This window comes from Lolium rigidum, chromosome 1, assembly GCF_022539505.1.
Source record: "Lolium rigidum isolate FL_2022 chromosome 1, APGP_CSIRO_Lrig_0.1, whole genome shotgun sequence".
Taxonomy (NCBI): domain Eukaryota; kingdom Viridiplantae; phylum Streptophyta; class Magnoliopsida; order Poales; family Poaceae; genus Lolium; species Lolium rigidum.
Window position 1 is genome coordinate 345,314,973 of NC_061508.1, and position 14,096 is coordinate 345,329,068.

The window sequence follows — 14,096 nt, forward strand, 5'->3', positions numbered from 1 at the left end:
GTGGACTAAACCAAATTCAAATTTATTTCTAAATTTGGATGGCACCTCCCCATGATCAGCAAATACACCTTTTTGGACCCTTATTAAACCTCAACCTTTCCTACCCTCATTTCTTGAGCATTCCATAAACATTCTTTAATTCAATCAGTGCCCAAACCATCATAAAAATCTAACTCCCGTCCATGTGCATGATCATTCTGGCACCACTCTTTGTCTACTTGTGTTTAGCAAGGAGGAGAGCCGTTGCATGTCTTGCATACTCATGTGACCCGGCCATGTCTTTGCATGGCAAGTTTCCAAGTATTCCCTACTCTCCATTTCTTTTCCCATGCATCCTTTCTCCTTCACCCCTTGCTCTTTCAGGTCACGACCAAGCTGAGCAGCCCTTGTGGCCTGGAGCATGTTGAGATGGAGAAGCAAGGAAGTGACCGAGCCTTGCATGGACATGCTTGTGTAGCATCTATCCCTCTCACTCCTTGCCTAGCCAATAGGATTTCTTACCCTGCACCACCTCAGTACCCTTCTCTCCTCTCTCTGATCGACCACAGTAGCTGCTGCAGTACCCCCTTGTCCCCTTCTGTTTGGAGGAGATGCCATGGCCGGCCGGGGACAAGATCTTGAAGGGATCCGGTGCAACCCCCTCCTCTCTCTCTCACCCAAACCTGACCCTCCAGTATACTTCCAGTACAGCTCCAGATCACCCCCTTGAACCACACGCCGATGTCACAGGTAGGAGAACGCTGCAGCACCCCATTTTCCTCTCATCTCCCGGTGGACACCAACAATTTGGACAACGTTGAGTTGACCACACCAGACCCCTCGACTGCGCCATGAGGTAGCCCTGGCACTATTCTCTGTCGTGTGCTATCTCCCGAGGCCAGCCACACCACACCGTGACATGTCCACAAAGGCCAACTCCGTGGTCACCCCCGCCTGGCACGCCGCGCCGGACACGTCGACGTTGGCAACCCCACGACCCCTCTCAGTTGCGTTCGACCGTGCACACCGGAGCAGCACCGACCCAAACTCCCTCCCGTGCGAGGCCAGCCTCTCTCTTTTCCTCTGCGCGCCATGCTGGACGTCGCCCTCGACGCGTTATTTCGTCGAACACATGGCAGTATGACGAGACCCCTCCGTTTCATGCCGTTCCAAGCACTTCTGGACAGCCACTCCATTCCAAACGGCCTGCTCGAGCTGCAGACACCACACCACCGCCGTCTCTAGCCAGTCGCGAGCCACCGCCACTCCTCTTGTCTACGCGTGCACCCGGAGCACCGTGGTCGCCGCGAGTTTGTTTATAAGGCCACGACCACTCCAGCACTCCACTCTCGCCATCAGGCTCCTCCAGCACTCCACTGACCTCTCCGAGCAGAGAGAGGCTCTCTCTTTCTGCGTCGCTCGTGCTCGTTGTCGACCTGCGTTCGGGCGATGATGGATGCCGTCGAAGATGCACGCCACCATTCTTTTCCCTCTCTCTCGACTTCTGCGAGCTTGCCTGGTCGTTCTCCCTCTCATGCACCTCTTCCTTTCTTCCAGGGCGCACAAAGACCGCCGCACGTTCTTCGTCACCGTCGCGCACGAGCCCGTCTGCACGTCCGTGTCGACGCCGAGAACCCGTCCCAGCTGCATGCACGCGTCGCCTTCCGAGACGCCCGAAGCTCCGCGTCTCCACCGTCACCTCCAAGAACCCCGTTGAGCCCCCCCGTCTTCGTCGCCCAGGGCCGTGCGAGCAGACGCCGCGGAAGCCCCCGATCTTGTTGGCGTCCTGGAAGCTCGCGAGCACGTCCGCGATGCCGTTCCGAGTTGTTCCAGGATGCAGCTCCATCCTCGCGCCCCTCCGTCACCCCCGACCCCCACCTCGGTGAGCTCCCCTTCTCCTCCGTTGCTAGGCCGCGGCAACGCCGCCCGCTTTCAGTCGCCGCGGAAGAGCGCGACGGGAGTCGTCCGCATCGTGCCGATGCATGCACGCTCTCCCGTGCGTGGCAACTGGCCAACCATGCACCATGCTGGGCCGGGCCTTCGTTTTCCTTCGCTCGCGTGCGTTGCTGCTTAACTGGGCCGCCCAGCGCCAGATCTCAGCCGATCTGGGCTGCACCGCCAGCCCCGGCCCATTTTCATTTCCTATATAAATCTAGTTCAAATCTGCCAGTACATATGGCTGTAGGTTTTGAAATTCCATAAATTCCTCGTGTGCTCAAATTTGTTGATTCAAATTTCCTTGTGCTCTTGAATGAAATCTATACCACAAATAATTACATTCATGTGATTTATTGTGGTGATTATGTACTGATAAATAGAAACCTAAAATGTATCTGATTGGGTATTTTAATTATTGTGTTATATTTATAAAACCTTTCTGCATGAAGTTAATTTGGTTATTAAGTGTATGTAGATAGCTTCATTTTGGCACTAGTCTCACATGCAGGAGCTTCCTGGATTTGAATTGTTTTAGAAAACAAGATCTGTCCAGAGAGCCAGTAAATGATTTTTAGTTTGAAAAATAACAATGATTTTGAAACAAACCCAAATGCTACTGGTAGATATATCTATAGGGTAATTTTGTGCCAAAGGAAATATTTTTAAGAGTTATAGTTTAACTTCAAGAATTTAATTACTAAAACAGTATATCTTTTCAGTATTTTTTTTTTATAAAATCTTTTACAAACCAGAAAAATACCAAACCAGTGGGGTTAGTTCACATTTAGTCTCACCTATCCAGGGGTATGTTTGGTGTTCATTGGTGATGCTCTGATACTGGTTTGCCTAGCTATTTGTGTGCTCTGGTTACTTCCTTATTTAATTTTTCTAGGTTAGTTAAAAATGTGTTTGCATGTGATTCTTGTGCATGTGTGCTCTACATGTTATTAGCTTTCAGTAGGTATGATGCATGCATTTTTCTGACATACAGAAAGATTTAGACCATCTAAATGGTTCCTAAGTCATTTCTGGAATTGTAAAAATCATATCTTTTGTTTTAAAAATCATAAAATAGTGAAACCACTTTCAGTAGCTTGCATTTGTAATACTTTACATACTGTGATTTTATCAAAAAATTGTGTGAAACATTCTGGAGTGGTTTGTTGATTGGTATGGTGTGTTTGTTTTATTTTTGCGACGATAGATTCGAACGCCGCCGGAAACGAAGGAGGAGGTGATTTCGGGGGATTTGAAGAAGAAGACCAGGGACACTTTGCTGATCAAGGCAAGCCACCTCTTGATGCATCTATGAACCTATATATCTTATTCTTGCATTATTACAAGTTTTATAAAAGTGCATGTCTTCTATTTATTTTGTCGGTGGTTAGTGCCACCCGGAGTTTTATTATTCCACCCTTAGGGTGCAGCCCTCGTCGGTACCTACTGAACACATATCTATTTGTGATATGGTGCTTATCACCATGTCATCCTTGTCGCCATTTTTTCGAAGAAGAACTGGACTATAGGTTGGGAGCCCTGGAAAAATGATTATGAAAAATGTTTTTCTGAAATGAAGTTTTCGAAAACCTTGGAATGGGGTAGCCCTGCCCAAGTGTGGGTTTATAAAAGGAAGAACTTTTTATGGAAGGAAGATTTGCTGGAGGCAAGTGGAGAAAAGAAAAATGTTTTCGAAAACTTTAGCGCCTAAGTACTCACCCGGACTGAAAAACAGTGCAACCACATTACCCCAAAGTGGGCACGGGGCGTAGCGTAGTAGTTTGTCTCGCCTTAGTTTGGGTCCTGCAAGTGTAGTGGCAGTCCGACCATGGACGCTTCGACCGGGGTTCTTCCCATGAGAAGGGACGCAACCCATTTGCCTTTTTAGGTACGCGGGGTACAACTTATGAGCTCCCATTGAAAGATGCCTAACTGGTTGAGTGGCATTCCGGAGGGTCGGGTGTCGGGGACTTTGCAACTCCTGGGTAAACGGCATCCCGGACTCTGGTGTTGGGAGGTACAACTCATTCGGCATGTCTTAGGCTAAGGCGAGCAGGCGAAAAACTACGATCGGGTACTTGTCGTGGCATATGTTGTTATGTAGGGACGATGCCCACACGATAAGTATCCGGATCTTGTGGGGAAAGTGTACAACCTCTGCAGAGTGAAAACTATTCGAATAGCCGTGTCCGCGGTTATGGACGGTCGGAAAGGCTGTTGCTTAGCCTGAAGAGTTTTGTTTTACAAAAGCGTTTTCTCAACTATCGTTTTGGGAAAGTGATGCCAGTGGGACTGGTGGAAAATGTACCTGAGAGGTACGGTGGAAATGGGGAAAGGTTTTGACGGCCAAATTGAGATGGCCGGAAAGGAAATTGGGTCACCCGTACCTATTAGTCCGCAAACCAAAGTGGGTTTCAAAAAGGTTTTTAACAAAGGTGTAGAGATGTCATTACTCTCGAGAGGAACCACCTCTCGCTCCTTGTCGCCCTAGTTTAGTACCTGTTCCTTGCTACTGCCATATTGCATATCCTTTACTTCTCTCTAAGGTGGTTTGCGAGTACATTCAAACGTACTCATTGGCATTGTTGTCCTGGCTATTTACTTGGCCAGACTTGGTGGAATCCGACAGATGAAGAAGGAGTCGACGATGTCTATGCGAGCTAGGAACGTTCTCCCAGTCAGTTGCCTGTAGGGTTATGGCATGACTTGGACCATGCGAACGCTTTCGTCTGAAGTATTTCCGCCGTGTGATTGTTGATCTCCTGCCATTGCGGCTCTTATGTAAGTATTGGTCATGTGACCTGCTGTAATCTTTTTATTCGGTATCGTAATGGATGATGTATTTGATACCAGTTCGGTTATGCTTTCACGACACACTGATCATGGGATCGTGAATGTGTATGCATAACGGGTGTTTCGGACAGCTAGTCCGGGCCCCACAGTTGAAACATATGTTATGCAATGATAATCCATGTAAATCCAAGCTAATTAAGACAAGGTGCGAGCACTATTGGTAATCTATGCATGAGGCTTGCAACTAATAAGATGTCTTATACATAACACATATGATTTATTACTACCGTTGACAAAATTGTTTCTATGTTTTCAAAATAAAAGCTCTAGCACAAAAATAGTAATCCATGCTTCCTCTGCGAAGGGCCTATCTTTTACTTTATGTTGAGTCAGTTTACCTACTTCTTTCTATCTTAGAAGCAAACACTTGTGTCAACTGTGTGCATTGATTCCTACATACTTACTTATTTGCATTCATCATATTACTTTGTGTTGACAATTATCCATGAGATATACTTGTCGAAGTTGAAAGCAACTGCTGAAACTTATATATTTCTTTGTGTTGTTTCAAAGCTTTTTACTAAGAATCTATTGCTTTATGAGTTAACTCTTATGCAAATCTTATTGATGCTTGTCTTGAAAGTACTATTCATGAAAAGTCTTTGCTATATGATTCAGTTGTTTAATCATTGTCTTTACCATTGCTTCGAATCACTGCATTCATCTCATATGCTTTACAATAGTATTGATCAAGATTATGATAGCATGTCACTTCAGAAATTATCTTTGTTATCGTTTACCTACTTGAGGGCGAGTAGGAACTAAGCTTGGGGATGCTTGATACGTCTCAAACGCATCTATAATTTCTTATGTTCCATGCTACTTTTATGATAATACTCACATGTTTTATACACACTTTAGATCATTTATATGCATTTTCCGGCGCTAACCTATTGACGAGATGCCGAAGAGCCAGTTGCTGTTTTCTGCTGTTTTTGGTTTCAGAAATCGTACAAAGGAAATATTCTCGGAATTGGACGAAATCAACGCCCAGGGTCTTATTTTTCCACGGAGCTTCCAGAAGACCGAAGAGCATACGAAGTGGGGCCATGAGGGCCCGTAACCATAGGGCGGCGCGGCCTGCATGGGGCCCGCACCAGCCTATGGTGTGGGGCCCCTGCGCCGCCTCCAACCCTGCCCTTCCGCCTACTTATAGCCTTCGTCGCGAAAACCCCTGTACCGAGAGCCACGATACGGAAATACTTCCAGAGACGCCGCCGCCAATCCCATCTCGGGGGATTCAGGAGATCGCTCCCGCACCCTCGCCGGAGAGGGGAATCATCTCCCGGAGGACTCTACATCACCATGATCGCCTCCGGACTGATGTGTGAGTAGTTCACCCCTGGACTATGGGCCCATAGCAGTAGCTAGATGGTTGTCTTCTCCTCTTATGCTATCATGTTAGATCTTGTGAGCTGCCTATCATGATCAAGATCATCTATTTGTAATGCTACATGTTGTGTTTGTTGGGATCCGATGAATATGGAATACTATGTCAAGTTGATTATCAATCTATCATATATGTGTTGTTTATGTTCTTGCATGCTCTCCGTTGCTAGTAGAGGCTCGGCCAAGTTGATACTTGTAACTCCAAGAGGGAGTATTTATGCTCGATAGTGGGTTCATGCCTCCATTGAATCTGGGACAATGGATGTAAAGTTCTAAGGTTATGGATGTGTCTGTTGCCACTAGGGATAAAACATCAATGCTTTGTCTAAGGATATTTGTGTTGATTACATTACGCACCATACTTAATGCAATTGTCTGTTGTTTGCAACTTAATACCGGAAGGGGTGCGGATGCTAACCCGAAGGTGGACTTTTTAGGCATAGATGCATGCCTGGATAGCGGTCTATGTACTTTGTCGTAATGCCCCGATTAAATCTCATAGTAGTCATCGTGATATGTATGTGCATTGTTATGCCCTCTCTATTTGTCAATTGCCCAACCGTAATTTGTTCACCCAACATGCTATTTATCTTATTGCGAGAGATACCACTAGTGAACTGTGGACCCCGGTCCATTCTTTTACATCTGAAATACAATCTACCGCAATACTTGTTCTTTACTGTTCTTCGCAAACAAACATCATCTTACACACTATACATTTAATCCTTTGTTTACAGCAAGCCGGTGAGATTGACAACCTCACTGTTACGTTGGGGCAAAGTACTTTGATTGTGTTGTGTAGGTTCCACGTTGGCGTCGGAATCCCTGGTGTTGCGCCGCACTACACTCCGTCACCAACTACCTTCACGTGATCCTTGACTCCTACTGGTTCGATAACCTTGGTTTCTTACTGAGGGAAACTTGCTGCTGTACGCATCACACCTTCCACTTGGGGTTCCCAACGGGCGTGTGCTCTACGCGTCATCAACAACCAGTTAATCATTGTACATCTTTGGGACAAGTTGGTCTCTTAATGTTGATGATGGCCTTTATTTTTTTTCGGGTTTACCTCGATGCCTCTGTGAGAGATAATGAAGCCAAGGAGTTTTCCGGCTGGTACGCCGAAGACACACTTCAGCGGATTCAACATCATCTTGTACTTCCGGAGATTCTCAAAGGTCTCCTTGAGATCACTGAACAGGTGAGATCCCTTCCAGGCTATGGCCGCGATGTCGTCGAAGTAGGTGTGCACGTTCCGGCCAATCTGGTCCTTCAGGCATCGCTGCATAATTCGTTGATATGTGGCACCTGTATTTTCATGCCAAAGGGCATGGTAACATAGCAGTAAGTGCCAAAATGGGTGATAAAGTAAGTCGCCTTTTGGTCAGACTCCTTCATCCGGATCTGATGGTACCCAGAATATGCGTCAAGAAAACACAGAAGTTCCACCCTGCCGTCGAGTCAATGACTTGGTCAATGCGCGGCAGGGGGACGGATCCTTCGGGTAGTGCTTGTTCTAGCCAGAGTAATCGATCCACATTCTTAGTATTTCAGAATTATTTTTGGGTACAAGGACGGGATTTGCGATCCAATCAGTATGGATAACTTCTATTCCTATGGCGCGACGCTTTTTATCTCCAAATCATCGCATAGATTGCTTCACCGGTTTTGACCCGGATTTATGTTGAGGTAGTGCTCGGCGAGTTCCCTTGGTACTCCGGACATGTCAGAAGGTTGCCATGCAAAGATATCCATATTTTCCCGCAGGAACTCGACGAGCGCGTCTTCCTATTTGGGGTCCATGTCGGCTCCGACCGAAACCTGCTTGGAGGCATCCCCTTGTTTGAGGTCAACCTTCTTGGTTTCTATCGCGGCTTTGAACGTGGTCTTCTGGTCGGAGATCTGCTTCTTGGTGGTGTGCATTTCAGCCGGATCCACCGCGGCCCTGTAGCCTTGCAGCTCCTCTCCAAAGATAACAGATTCTGCAAAGGTGGCTTCGCCTTCCTTGCAGTCCTGAGCTTTATTGTCTCCGGATATAGTGATCATGCCGTTGGGACCTGAAATCTTGAGCTTGTTGTAGATATAGCATGGCCTTGCATGGAACTTGTGGTAAGTTGGCCTGTTGAAGATCACGTGAGAGGAACTTTTGAAGGGCACAACCTCAAATGTGACCATCTCCTCACGGTAATAGTTCACATCACCGAAGGCCACCAGAAGTTTGATGTTGCCCAGGGAGTTCGCCTTCTTACCCGGAACCACACCATGGAATTCCATGGTGTTGTGCTTAAGTTGTTCCTTGGTAAGGTTCATCTTCTCCAGTTTTTCCAGGTACATGATGTTCAAGCTGGCTCCACCGTCCATGAGGCACTTGGAGAAGTCATACCCATCAATGCGGGGACTAACAACCAAGGCATAGCACTCTTTGGGGATGACGGTCGGATGATCGGCTCTGTCAAATGTGCAAGGTTTTTCTGACCACTTCACGTACTATGGCACAGCCGGAAGCGTGGCGTTCAGGGTCCAGAGGGCGGATTTCTTCGCCCAAACTGTTGGAGTTCCGAGGAAAGTGTGATATGCACCCGCGCTTTTCTTTCCGAAGGGGTTGGATGTGTTAGCTGCGTTACCCTCTTTGGGATCCGGCGAAGCTCTATCCTCATCCATGGCCTCAGAGCTTTCCTCGTCCTTGTCCTTGTTCTTGCCCTGCCTCCTTTGGCGCGTGGGCGGTGCTTCCTTGCATGCTTATATCCTGCTTCCGGATATGTCTTAAGATCATTGGCCCATTTGCAGTTGCGATTTGTGTGAGAGGATTTGCCCGTTACCGGATCAATGTGAGCCAGGCACGGCATATCCCCGTAATCTTCATATGTTTGGGGAGCGCGGGATCCGGCAGCGGTGACTTCGTCAGCGCGCTGCTGGCCCCTGTCGGCTCCGCCACCTTGACCACCTCGTTGGAACGTCATGGAAACCATGTTGGAATTGCTGCTTTTTGGGTCATCGGAGGGATTTTTCCGCTTGTTATTGCCATCGCAGTTCTTCTTGTGCTGGTGCAGGGGTAGGGCTGTGGCCGGAAGTTCTCTGCCTGCATCGTCATCGTCAGCGATGTGGGTGCTGGCGATGGAAATCATCTTGTACAGGTCCAACTTTTGGTCATTTTACTCGCACTTCAATTTGTGTCAGAGCAATCCTCCCCTCTGCATGCCTCCCATGAAGGCTAGCATATCGGTGCAGTCGTCGACGTTCTCGCACGAGTTTCTTGTTTATAACCACCGATAGAGGTATTCTCGGGAGGTTTCATTTTTCTTCTGGGCACAAGCCTGCATGTCACTGGTCTCGTCCAGCTCAGCGGCGGTCGTAGCTGCGTTACTAACCAGTGCGTTTCCGTCTTCATCAACGGTCTCGTCGATGAAGATGTGTATCCCTCCGATCGAGATGATGGAGAGCTTGACGGGGTCTGTCCTAACCGGAATCCAGCACTCGTCCCGAGGGACGATCGGAAAGTTGTCGGCGTACAAGACGCGCCCACGGCGATGGTGTCGCCGATGCCTCCGAAGGTAGAACCCTCCCAGTTTCGGCCTCCAGACACTGCTGGCCCCACGGTGGGCTCCAACTGTCGTTGCATATTCGACGGTACCCCGATGGAGGGATCCTCACTACGGGGGGAAGAAGTAGGGGCCACAGGGCAGAGAGCTACCAGGACAGGAGTACGCGAGTTACCCAGCTTCGGAACACCTGCTCGAGGACAGGGCCTACTGCTGCTTGTCTAGAATTATCTGGACGCTTTCATGTTGTTGCAATGAGTTGAGGTTGTGCCTCTAGGGCTCCCAGGATCCGGCTTTTAAAGGCGCCATGATCTAGGGTTTCTACGGAGAGTCCAGCCGGAATACAATCTTGCCTAACCACGGAACATTACATTGCCGTACATTGATCTACTAAGGTTAGATTGAGGTGTGCCCTCTGGCCCATGCCCTCTCGCCCACCGGTGTCGGCCATATACAGCCACGGCGGGGCGGGAAACGCCGATCGCGAGCAAGCTATTTCCAGCGCGCATGAAACTACGGCGAAACTCGCCAATATATTGGCTGCGAGCGGGACCCATCGCCCTCGCGCCGGAACCGGTAATCGCCAGCGACAGGTCTTAACGGGACGTTAAATCGCCATTATCGAACTTGACGCTGCTAGAGAAAAAAAAAATGCTGAGTTATGGGTGTATAGCCAGCACCCGGCTACCAAGGCTTGACGCTACCATCTCTATGTGACATGGCATATTGGTATTGGTGTATAGCCAGCATCCGGCTACATTATTAACATTGCTTCGAATTCTAGGCCTAAAAGTCAATTGTTGGTGTGTTTCCCCAAATCGTACACGTAACTTCAAGGAAAGTTACATTCCGGAGGTTACACGCAAGCCATACACCTGTACAGAAGAGGACAATGGAGCTGAATAAATTTCGCCTTCAATGTCACTGTAAGCACATCACGGCAGTCGTGCAGAGCAGAAAATGCAACAGTCTTTACACGGAGAAAAGAGCTGGATACCATATATGTTTGGTATCTTGCACGAAGACGACCACATCATCCATCGCACAACACCATGGGCACGCTTCATCTGCCCTGCATCCAAATAGCCATAGCCTTGGTCTTGCTTACTCAAGCCAAGAGCACCACGGAGGAGCTATCGGTCCATCCGAACAATACCACCACCAGATGTATTGCCAGCGAGAGATCTGCCCTTGCCACCTTCAGGGAAGGTTTCTCAGACCCTGCAAAACGCCTTTCATCATGGAAAGGCGATGACTGCTGCCGATGGAAGGGCGTCATTTGCAGCAACAAAACCGGCCATGTTATCGGGATCGATCTTGGAAGCCCTGACTGCAACAGTATGCAGGTGTTAGGAGGTAACATAAGCTCCTCGTTGCTTGGTTTACAGCATCTAAGGTATCTCGACCTCAGCTGCAACAGGTTTGAGGAGCTGCAGATACCAGAGTTCTTAGGTTCTCTCCACAACTTGAGATACATAGACTTGTCGCTGACAAGCTTTGCTGGGAGGATACCGCCACAGCTTGGTAATCTCTCGAACCTGCGTTACTTCAGTCTTGATTCAATTTTTGGTGACACATACTCCAAGGATATCTCCTGGTTGTCACGGTTAGTTTCCCTTCAGCACCTAGACATGTCATCCGTGAACCTCAGTGCAATTACTAACTGGCTTCCAGTGGTGAACATGCTTCCATCCCTGAAAGTTCTTCGCCTTCCCATGTGCCAGCTTCCAAATAGCCCTGATTCTCTTCGTTTTTCAAATCTGACATCTCTTGAGACACTTGACATTTCAGGCAACCACATCCCCAAACGTGGCTCACCCAACTGGTTCTGGGATATAACTAGCCTTAAGTATCTTGATATATCATCGAATGGTTTCTATGGCCCGTTCCCCGATGAGATCGGCAATATGACATCCATGGTAAACCTTCGGTTATCAAGTACTGACATGGTGGGCATGATACCATCAAACATGAAGAACCTATGTAACTTGGAAGAACTTAATTTGTTTGAAAGCAACATCAATGGGAGTATAGCAGAAATCTTCCAACGCTTACCTAGCTGTTCATTCAATAAATTGGAAACACTGTCTCTACCATTCTGCAATTTGTCAGGAAGCCTGCCAGCCACGCTAGCGCCATTAAGCAACCTGTCATTGCTTGATCTTAGCTCTAACCAGCTCACAGGTCCCATGCCTCTGTGGATAGGAGAGCTCACAAAGCTAACTAGACTAGAAATGGGCTCCAACAACCTGGATGGGGTCATACATGAAGGCCACTTATCACGCCTAAATATGTTGGAGGAATTGGCATTGTCAGACAACTCCATAGCCATCACAGTCAGTTGACTTGGGTTCCTCCCTTCAGTCTAAGATATATTGAACTTCGAAAATGCCAGCTAGGGCCTAAATTTCCGGCGTGGCTTAGATGGCAAACACATGTGTACAGTCTTGATATATCAAACACAAACATATCTGACATAGTGCCAGATTGGTTTTGGGTATCAGCCTCCTCGGTACTTTTTCTCAATATCAGAGATAATCAGATCACAGGAGTCCTCCCGTCAACAATGGAATTTATGAGAGCACAAATAATGGATTTCAGTTCTAACCAGCTCAGTGGTGCAATACCTAAGCTTCCCATAAACCTAACCAACCTAGATCTCAGTAGGAACAATATAGTTGGGTCACTACCATTAGACTTTGGAGCGTCGAGACTTCAAACACTTGTTCTGTTTGACAACTACATCTCCGGCACCATTCCATCTTCTTTGTGCAAATTGCAATCACTCAGGCTGCTAGATATATCAGAAAATAATCTAACTGGGCCAGTTCCAGATTGCCAAGACAATGAATCCACAACGAACATGACAAGTCTGAGTATTCTTAACCTAAGCTTGAGAAACAACAACCTCTCTGGCGACTTTCCTTCGTTTCTGCAGAACTGCAGGAAACTCATCTTTCTTGATCTTTCATATAATAATTTCTTCGGGAGTTTACCAACGTGGATTGGTCAGAAATTGCCATCTTTGGCGTTCATGCGATTGCGGTCGAATATGTTTCATGGCCACATTCCCGAGGAGCTTACAAAGATAGTTAATCTTCAGTATTTGGACCTTGCATACAACAATATAAACGGGAGTGTACCGAGATCCATTGGTAACTGGAAACGGATGATACTGACGGGAGATGGTGATGGATTTGAAGATGCATTCTACTATGGCGTGGCAATTAATGACAATGAGATGGTCGATTACAGTGAGAATTTCACTGTACTCACAAAGGGTCAAGAGAGATTATATACAGGAGAAGTCATATATATGGTGAATCTTGATTTATCCTGTAACAGTCTTATAGGGGAGATTCCTGACGAAATCACTACTCTTGTCGCGTTGAAGAGCCTGAATTTATCGTGGAATATGTTCAGTGCAAAAATTCCGGAGAAGATTGGCGCCTTGGTGCAAGTGGAGTCGCTCGACCTATCACACAATGAGTTATCTGGTGAAATTCCTACAAGCTTATCGGCTCTCACATCATTGACTCGCTTGAACCTGTCATACAACGATCTGACAGGAGTGGTACCATCCGGAAATCAATTGCAAACGCTCGAGGACCCATTATATATTTATATTGGCAACCTGGGTCTTTGCGGTCCTCCTCTGCCGCGGAACTGCTCACAACTCGAGCCAATTCCATCTACTCAAGAACTCCATGAAGATGCAGGAGATGTGGTTTCGTTTTTCATCGCCATGGGTTGTGGTTATGTAATCGCTATCTGGGTAGTCTTCTGCACCTTGTTGTTCAAGAGGAAATGGAGAGTCTCTTGGTTCTCGCACTGTGACAGCGTGTATGACCGGATTTATGCTAGTGGCTTTGGCCTGGGCTTCATTGACAAGCAGAAGTGTGTAGAAGCTGATATCGTCGTCCCCAACTGGTTCTTTGCTTGCTACGTACTATGCATACTGTGAGAATTTTACCATGCATGAATCTTGTTTAGTATCTTTACTATTAAATGAGAGTTGGTCGTTTGACACTCAACGCACTTTGATGCTCGTCATTGAGAGCATCTTGTATGTCCAATCAATCTTACGGTCTCTGCTTTCGTCAGATCTAATTAGGAAACAATCTCATATGCGATATCAATCAAATCTGCATAAGCATTAAAATACTTGCCAAAAAAATTAATATTTCCCACAATCTCTCGCCCTTTAAGAAATTAGGAAACAATCTCATGCGTGATAGCAATCAAATCTGCACAAGCATTAAAATACTTGTCAAAAAAAATTAAACGTTTCCCACAATCTCTCACCCGTTATAAAAAATCTTAATTATTAGCGCTCAAAAATCACCAGTAATTAACATCTCAGCCTTTTATTCTATGACGTAAAAGGAAAGATATATCCTC

General features: G+C 47.0%; 1 pseudogene; it reads left to right on the plus strand.

Annotated features, from left to right (window-relative positions):
• The first annotated feature begins 10,744 nt into the window (after positions 1-10,744).
• LOC124664304 lies at positions 10,745-13,659 on the plus strand (annotated as a pseudogene).
• The last annotated feature ends 437 nt before the right edge of the window (positions 13,660-14,096 follow it).